This window comes from Felis catus, chromosome A1, assembly GCF_018350175.1.
Source record: "Felis catus isolate Fca126 chromosome A1, F.catus_Fca126_mat1.0, whole genome shotgun sequence".
NCBI classification, from domain to species: Eukaryota; Metazoa; Chordata; class Mammalia; order Carnivora; family Felidae; genus Felis; species Felis catus.
In genome coordinates, this window is record NC_058368.1 from 197,008,106 (window position 1) to 197,017,287 (window position 9,182).

Sequence of the window (9,182 nt, forward strand, 5' to 3'; positions counted from 1 at the left end):
TCTGGCCTCTGGAAGTATGGGAGAGTGAATTTCTGTCGCCGTGGGTCACCCGGTTTGTGACCGTTTGTTTGCAGCCACAGGAAACTAATGCAGGTAATATACACTTGTGGGTAAAATCAGAGAAAAGATAAACGCTGAAAAGTCCTGCTTTTCTAGGGATCCGCTGTTATTAGGTTCTTTTATATTTTTTCTGGGCTTCTTCATAGAGATATAAGAACATGTGAAAGGGGAGGAGGGCCTGGCGGGCCCAGTCTGCATGCAGAGCGTGTGACGCTTGATCTCGGCTTGTGAGTTCAAGATCCACGTTGGGCACAGAGCTTAAAACAAAACAAAACAAAACAAAACAAAACAAAACAAAACAAAACAAAACGAAACGAAAATGTGAAAAGCGATTGCATTTCAATCCCCCTGCCCTGTGTGAGAGCGATCTTTTAAAATGTATCTGGCTGTGTCACTCACTGTCCTTAGAGGCATGGCCACCCCGGGACCCCGCCCACCTGGCCCCTCCCCCCCCCCTCCCATGCCCCTCAGCCCCAGCCGACGCCCTCTTCACTCCAGGCTGCAGCCTCCCCTTCTCCTTGTGTGAAGATCCCAGCCCTTCCGTCCCCACTGTCATCTGACTTGTATTCAGATGTCACCCCCCACGAGCCCCCCCTGACTTCCCAATTTAATATGCCTTTATTGGTCCTGCCACTTGTTATTACACTACTCCGTTTCATTTTCTTGCTTGAATTTGCCACGGTATAAAATTGACTTGCCTATGTGTTGCTTTTCTTGTTTTTGTCTATCTCCTGCCCTAGAGTGTGAATTCTTGGAGCTGGGATTTCATTCGTGCACACTTCCACTCTGGGCACCTGAAACTGGGCGTGCCTGGCACGGAGGAGGGCCTCCATACAAATGTGTCAGATACATAAATTAATTCTGAAGGCCAGCCACGTCCTGGAAACTGTGACATACGTGAAAGAAAAAAGAGTTCTTAGAGTCCGTGGACCCCGTAAAGTAATACGTAACATTTCGTGCGGAGGTGCATTGTTTTCCATGGAGATGGTTGACAGCTTTCATTAGATTCTCAAAGGGGTTCTGATCCCACAGATGAGAAGGTGGTCTTAACCATTTTTTAAAACAGTTTATTTATTGGGGCGCCTGGGTGGCTCAGTCGGTTAAGTGTCCGACTTCGGTTCGGGTCATGATCTCGCGGTCCGTGAGTTCGATCCCGCGTCGGGCTCTGTGCTGATGGCTCAGAGCCTAGAGCCTGCTTCTGATTCTGTGTCTCCCTCTCTCTCTCTGCCCCTCCCCAGCTTGCACTCTGTCTTTCTCTCAAAAATAAACATTAAAAAATCAATTTAAAAGGTTTATTTATTTATTTTGAGAGAGAGAGAGAGCACAGACAGGGCAGAGATGAGAGAGAGAGAGAATCAGGCTCTGCGCTGTCAGTGCAGAGCCCGTCTTGGGGCTCCACCTCACTAACAGTGAGGTCATGACCTGAACCGAAATCCAGAGTCGGACGCTTACCCAACTGAGCCACCCAGGTGCCCGTGAAGGGGTCCTACAATCGGGGCTTGATTGTGCAGCAAGAAAAACAAAGTTCAGTCCAGTCTCCAAGGCCCACTAGGAGCCCTGGGTATGTTTAGCCTGCAGGAGAGAAGCCCAAGGAAGCCAGCTCTACTGTTTGTAAATCTCTGTAGGCAATGAAGAAACCAGGGGAAACAACAAGAATTTCACCCCCACAAGGAAAGGCCCTCCTAACAATCCAAGCTGACTAACGACATAGGGCTGACTGGTGAGCTGATGAGGTTCTTGTCACTGGAGGTATGCAAGCAGATGCGCATGCCCCTTTGTCAGAAATTGTTCTGGGATGAGCAGGCCAAGGAAACACCCCGTTCTGGGATGTAGGAGTGGTGGATGGCTTGGGTCAGAGGGGAGAGTCTCTAAATTAATGTCGCTGTGGTTCCTTCCGGTCTCCCACAGGTTGGCCTGCCGGGTTGGTGTCCATTTTGCTCCCATGACCCTCAGAGGGATCTGAAACGTAGGGACGAGCCTGGGTCCCCTCTTCTTGTCCACTGCCCCTTCACAGCCATGACCTTGGCCTGTACAGGCCGCCAGCCAGGACCACAGGCCTGCTGGGGTGGGTAGTCCCCTGCAGTCCAGACGGTCCTCCCCTGGGCTCCCTCGGACTTCCTCAAGGTCAACAGCTTTCTTTCAAGCCCTTTATTTTGGGACCAGAGCATCCCATTTCACCTCCTTTGTCCTGAGCGTCAGATCACCTCCTGCAGTAATTTCGGGGTGCCTTTCTGCTGTCCCCACCTGAGTGAGGCATCTCTCAGGGAGCCAGGGAGCCTTTCTCCTTGAAGCAGGAAATAAAATCTCTCTCTGCCGAGCTAAAGGTGCCAGTTTCCTCAGGGCACACCAGAAGGCAGAAGATGGTTCCTCACGAGGGGCTGTGGCTTCAAGGCCAACAGCACGCCCTTGGAGCCAACAGTACGTTGGGATCTGTAGCAGGTTCAGTCGTGGTGGATGAAGTCTCCCAGGGCGTTCTTCCCACCCCTCGGCAGCTGGGGAATCTTCTGGGAGCTGGAAGACCAGATTGGACACACTTCTCTCCAAGTTTATATGAGAAATGGTTCTGGCTGTGGGGCAGGTGCTAGATTATCCCCGGTAGACTCTCCCGGGTTTGCTTCCTGATGGAGCTATTTACCAGTTATGGGACCCTGGACACGTGTCTAATGCTTGGAATCCGTTCTTTATCTGTACCATAAGGACCACCACACATCTCATAAATGAGGCAATACGTATAAAACAAATTCACAGGGCCAGGCACAGAGTAAGGGCTCAATAAATCAGGTGCTATTATTAGTAATAATAGCAATATTATTTTAACGAGTATTGCTTAAACTCTTTGGGCCTCTGTAAAAGTATGATGACAATATACACCTCACAGCGAGGATCTAATGAGATCATGGATGGGAGGTGCATTTTGAGCGCCAAATCCTACATAAATGGGTTGGCTAATGATCACTGATAATAACAAATAATAATGGGAGGCCCTAAGCAAGACTTGTCTTTCCCAGATAGGCCACAAGAGGGCGCCCTTTCTCCCTTGCCCCAGTCAAGCCCCGTCTGCCACTCCTCCAGCAGGAAGGTCCAGGCTTCCCAGCGGCAAAAGGAGGTGTAGACTCTCCTGTCAGAAGAGCCTGGGCCTATACTTCTTGGGATATTTCCCTGGACTTGTCACCGGGGGTGCCAATTCCTTCTCTCCACAGGACAGAGGCCTGTGGCATTTAGGGATGTGTGACAGCTGTTGCTACTTTGGGGCTGTGTTCAGAAATGGTCTCCGCGCTGAAATTCTGCAAGGGAAACGCAGGATCTCGTATTTACGTGTGTGGGATGGAGTCCGTCCTCACAACTGGGGACTTCTCCGGTTGCCTTGTCTACTGCTGCAGTCCCAGCACCAGGTGCATGTGCCCACCCAGTAAGGGCTGGGGGTTGTGTGGAGGTGAATAAAGAGGGGCTCCTTCTGTTGGGTATTTGCTATTAATTCCTGTCCGCCCCCCAACGCCCGGTGATCTCAATCCACCGTGTGGAACCCTGTCAGGAAGGCCCCAGCGTAGCTGGTGACAAGTTATCCAGGGTGTGGAGTGGGAGTTCTAGAAGGAACCGCAGCAAGGACAAGGCCGGTGAGCTTCTGACTGGGTCTTGTTTCAAAGCTGAACAAACCGGGGTGGGGACTGTATTTAGGGATACGGAGGGGTAGGAAAGTGTATCGTAGGGATTCGCCCTCGGCCTGCCTCTCCCTCTCCTTCCCTGCAGCTCCCAAGTGGCCAGAGGCCCTCACAGGATCTCGGGCCCCTCAGAAGTGGAGTGTAGGCCTGCAGGCATTCCCCTCAGACTGTTCTGGGGTGCAAAGGAGAGACGTGGGGAGGCCTTGTGTATTTGGGAATTGTCAGTTCAGGTTGTTGGATTTTTTCCCTCAAAATGTAGCAGAGCTTAGAGGATCACGCTAAAGGGGGAGTGTGTTTAAAATGACCCCAAGTATTTAAAAAAATAATAATACAAAAAAGAAGAAAAGGGGCGCCTGGGTGGCTCAGTCGGTTAAGTGTCCGACTTCGGCTCAGGTCATGATCTCGCGGTCCGTGAGTTCGAGCCCCGCGTCGGGCTCTGTGCTGACCGCTCAGAGCCTGGAGCCTGCTTCGGATTCTGTGTCTCCCTCGCTCTCTGACCCTTCTGCGTTCATGCTCTGTCTTTCTCTGTCTCAAAAATAAATAAACACTAAAAAAACCATTTTAAATGACCCCAAGTGGGGCGCTTGGGTGGCTCAGTCAGTTGAGTGTCAGACTTCGGCTCAGGTCATGATTTCGCAGTTCGTGAGTTCGAGCCCTGCCCGGGGCTCTCTGCCGTCAGTGAGAAGCCTGCTTTGGATCCTCCGTCCCTCTCTGCCCCTCCCCTGCTTGCTCTGTCTCTCCCCAAAATAAATAAAAGTTAAAAAAAAATGAAATGACCCCAAGTGTTGGCCGTGATGCCCATGGGACAGCTACAGTCCAGAGTTCACTCTGAACTCTAACACCTGTGTGAGATGTGATTTCCTATTGGACCCGGTCAGTCACAATTTGGGGGCCTGAAGGGGAGAGGTGGCCGTGGCTAGGCTCCTCAGTTCACGAGTTGGTCCCACCCCAGGGGGTCTTACCTTGTGGGACTCTTCCATCCGTAACTTTCCACAGCTGAGTTTCTTATTTATTTATTTATTTATTTATTTATTTTATTTTTATTTTTATTTTTTAACGTTTGTTTATTTTTGAGACAGAGAGAGACAGAGCATGAACAGGGGAGGGGCAGAGAGAGAGGGAAACACAGAGAGAGGGAAACAGGCTCCAGGCTCTGAGCTGTCAGCACAGAGCCCGACGCGGGGCTCGAACTCAAGGACCATGAGATCATGACCTGAGCCGAAGTCGGCCGCTTAACCGACCAAGCCACCCAGGCGCCCCGCCACAGCTGAGTTTCTAGACATAGCATGGAAACTTCCTGGGGCTTCTGACTGCCCTGAGGTGGGTCCTGACTGATGTCTATGCTGGCCTCTGGAAATAGCTGACAACCAAGGCACTTGGGGATTATCTCAGCTGGGGTTGTGTTCTAGACTCAATTGTGTCCTCCCCAGCTCAATTCATGTTGAAATCCCAACCCCCAGTGACTCAGAATGTGGCGGTATTGGGAGATAGAGGCTTTAAAGAGGTAATTAAGGGGGCGCCTGGGTGGCTCAGCTCGGTCAGGCATCACACTCTTGATTTCGGCTCAGGTCGCGATTTCACGGTTCGCGGGGTCAGGCCCGCATTGCGCTCTCCGCTGACGACACGGAGCCTGCTTGGGATTCTCTCTCTCCCTCTCTGTCTGCCCCTCCCCTGCTCGCGCTCTGTCTTTCTCTCTCAAAATAAATAGGCAAACATTAAAAATCATAAAGAGGTAATTAAGGTTACATGAGGTCATTGGTTGGTCCCTGATCCAATATGACTGGTTTATAAGAAGAGGAAATTAGGACACACACACACACACAGAGCGAAGACACGGCCACCTACAAGCCGAGGAGAGAGGCCCCAGAAGAAACCAACCTCGCTGACGCCTTGATCTTCCGCTTCCAGCCTCCGGAACTGCGAGAAGATAAAATTCTCTTGTCTTAGCTGCCCCAGTCTGATACTTTGCTGTGACAGCCCAAACACACGGAAACAGGCTGTCGGTTTCTTCCCCGCCTTCTCCTCCTCCCCCTCCTCCCGTGTTCCCAAGAAACAAACAGGGCACAAGTCGAGGGTCCAGCACTTTATTAGAATCACGGGGCACAGAACCGACCGCTTGGGTCTCACCGAGGGGTTGTCTTACCCCCTCCCCGGGAAGCCCCGGGGAGACAGCCCTGCCTGGTAGGGCAGGCCAGTGGGAGGGAGGGGGCAAGGGCAGGTTAGAAGTATAAACACAGACGTGGTGGGTTCCCAGCTCGGTGTCAGGTGGGTGATCTGGGGCGAGTCTCTTAACCTGTCCGAGCCTTGCCTTCCTGGCCTGTGACATGGAGTCAATGACAGAACCTTCCTCACCGGGTTGTTGGGAGACTGGGTGAGACAATGCCTGTGAAGGGTCTAACACGGTGCCTGGCAGATTGCAAACAGTCAATGAGTGGGAGCTGCTACGATTATTTATTAGGAGAGAGTCAGTGAGCTCCGTGCTCAGACGGCTCCAGTCTGTGAATGAGGGGGAGGGGATCTCATCCTTCCTAAATGTCTCGGATGTGGCCTGCCGGGAAGACAGGCCAGGTCACAGGTGAGAGCCACTTGGTCCCTGGGAGTACAGGGATCAGACCTGCAGGTGAGGATTCTGGGGCCATGGCACCTACTGTCCCCACCAACTCCATTGAAAAGCACTAGGAAGAATTTGCAGAAAGTTCTAGTGCAGCGCCTGGACTGCCTTGCGTCTCGGGCATTTGCTCGCTGGCATTCCCTGCGTCTGTTCAGACAGAGCTTCTCTTTATTTTTATTTTTTTGTAGTTTTTGCTTTTGGCTAACGACTCGCCGTGGGCCACCGAACTTGGAATCAACTCTGGCTGTGCCTTTGGCTGCCTGGGTGAACTTGGGCTGGTCATTTCACCTGTCAGCCTCACCAACCACAACTGAGAGCTTTGAGGACAAAGCCAGGTTACAGAAGTAAGCTCTAAGTGGTGGAGGCGTCACAGGTAATGAGGTGATGGATGGGCTAATGCATTCACAGGGTGTGTGTGTGTGTGTGTGTGTGTGTGAGGGAGAGTCCCAGTGTTCCCGGAGTAAGTAGAGACAGGTATTACCACAAGAGGGCGCTCTGGGCCTTTTGTCTTCTGGGCTTTGATTGAAAAAAGTTTTTTTCTGTGGTTGCTTTCCAAATGGAACTAAGATTTATGGTTTTTAGTTTCTCTAACTGATTTAATAAACCGTTAAAATAAATTCACGTCCGTTCATTAGTTTATCCATTAGGTAGATGCCTTATCGTGGTCCCTGCCACAGGGCACCCTGGGAAGTGGGGTGAGGGGCAGGGGTGAGGACCGGGAGAAGCATGTACTTTACGGCGACCTGGTTCAAACACTCCTCATCCGAGTGCCGCGACAGATTTCCCAAGAGTACAGCGGTGGTGAAGTTCCCACATCCAGCCTCATAGGAATGTTACGAATCGGACAAAATGGAAAGAAAAAGCAGCTTAAAGGTCAAGAACACCGCGTGCAAGCCCTCTTACCTCCAGCGCACCGCCTTCTCCTGGAGCCTCGTCCTGTGCCTGAGCTGAGGTCCCACGGGGACAGCTCTGGGTGGGAAGGAGGTGAGTCCAGTTGCTAAACCATGACCTCAAGAACAGTATTTCCAGGAATCCCCATCTTAGCATCTAAGGGATTCCTGGGAAAACTGGACCGTGAGGACAAGGTGAGAGAGGGGCCTTCAGCACCAAGGCCCCGCCACGTCCCTAAGGACCAGCGGGAGTCTTCCTCGGCTTCCGGCCCCATCTGCAGAAGCCAGTGTGGATGCCACGCATTGCAGGGCTGGCTGATTGCTCCAGAAGGAGTGACTGGAACTTCGAGTGCCCTTGGAAAGTACCTTCCCTGCAGTCAAAGGCCGTGTTGTTGACCAGAAACCATCTGGCATCCCAGCCGTCCCCCTCCTCCCCACCCATGACTGACGGGGGGCTGTATGTGTTCCCGAGTCTCCAGCCAGAGGGAGGGTTTGAGTCTAAACCCTGGGCAGATCCGGTTCTCAGTCTCCAGCAACTTCCTCCCCTGGTCGTCTCCAGCAAAACCACGTAACCTCAGCTTTCCTCAGCTGTAAAATGGGACAGGAGAGGACCTCCCGGATAAGGTGAGACAGATACAGTTTGGGAGGAGGGGTGGAGTAAGGCAGTCCATAGGATTCGTGGAAACCGGCTAGGTCTGTCTTTGCTGAAAGTGACCCAGGATGTAAGGAGAAGACCAGGTTCATTTATCATGTCCTCGTCTTGCACCCCCACCCGCAGGTTCCAAAATCACACGCACTGGGTAAGAACACGACCCCGAAAGCGGACAGATTAGGCTACGACCTTGACTAACACGATCATTGTGTGGCCTTGGGGGAACGGCTTAACTGAGCCTCAGTTTTCTCATCCGTAAAAAGGGGTCGGTAACACTGGCCACCTTCCAAGCTTCTTGGGAGGTTCAATAAGTTTGTGCTTAGCCCAGAGAGTCTCCTCTGCTGTTCCATGCTTGCCTGAAGCCTCTGAGACGGGTCGGACGTTGCCTGGAGCCAAGGTTAGGCACTCAAAGGATGAGGCGTCTGAGTCAAAGCTCGGGACCTCGGTCTTTCTGCAAGGGTTTTTAGGAATTGTCCGTCCAGTCCACACAGGATGAATGGGTTTCAGCTCTGCATTATTGCCTGTAGCTACCCACGACTTAGTGTTGGGAAGGATTTTGAAAGGCGCATCTGAACTCCTCAAGAGAGGATGCCCTGACTGATGAGCGGTGTGTGCCATGGGCTCAGAGACAGAAAGCAGAGGCGGGGTTGTCCGGATAACGGCCGCCGCCGAATGCCCCAACATCTCACTTCCAGCTGGACAAACGGGGGCGCCCGGAGGGGTCAGGACTCGCCCCGAATCATGAAGCAGGTAGTGGCCCGGGCAGGCCTGGGGTCCAGGAACGTCCTCAGCACAAGCAGCTGCCAGCATGGAGGCTGGAAACACTCCCCGCCTTCCTGGTGGCCCCGAGCACAGCGGCCACTTACGGCTTCCGGGCTGACAGCTGCAGAACAACTTCTCCCTTCCCGAGCTACAGTGCTTCATCTCAGACTCCCAACTGACCAGAGATGCAGCACTGCACCTCAGGCTGGGGGACAGGGCGCCGCTGCTGGGTGCCGGGGGCGTGTGGCGGCCACTCCACCCTAGGCGGGAGAGGGGGTGTGAGGGGGCCCGTGGCTCCCCCCGCCAGACGCTGCCATAAGTGCCCCCACTGAGCCTCCCGCCCCTGTCCCGTCCGAGCCCTCTGTGAGGGCCATCCACCCTCGCCCTCCCTTTTCTTTAAAAAATTTTTTTAACATTTATTTACTTTTGAGAGAGAGCACGAGTGGGGGAGGGGCAGAGAGAGAGAGAGAGAGAGATGGAGAGACAGCATCTCTCCGAGCCGTCGGCATGGAGCCCGACGCGGGGCTCGAACTCACGGACCGCGAGAT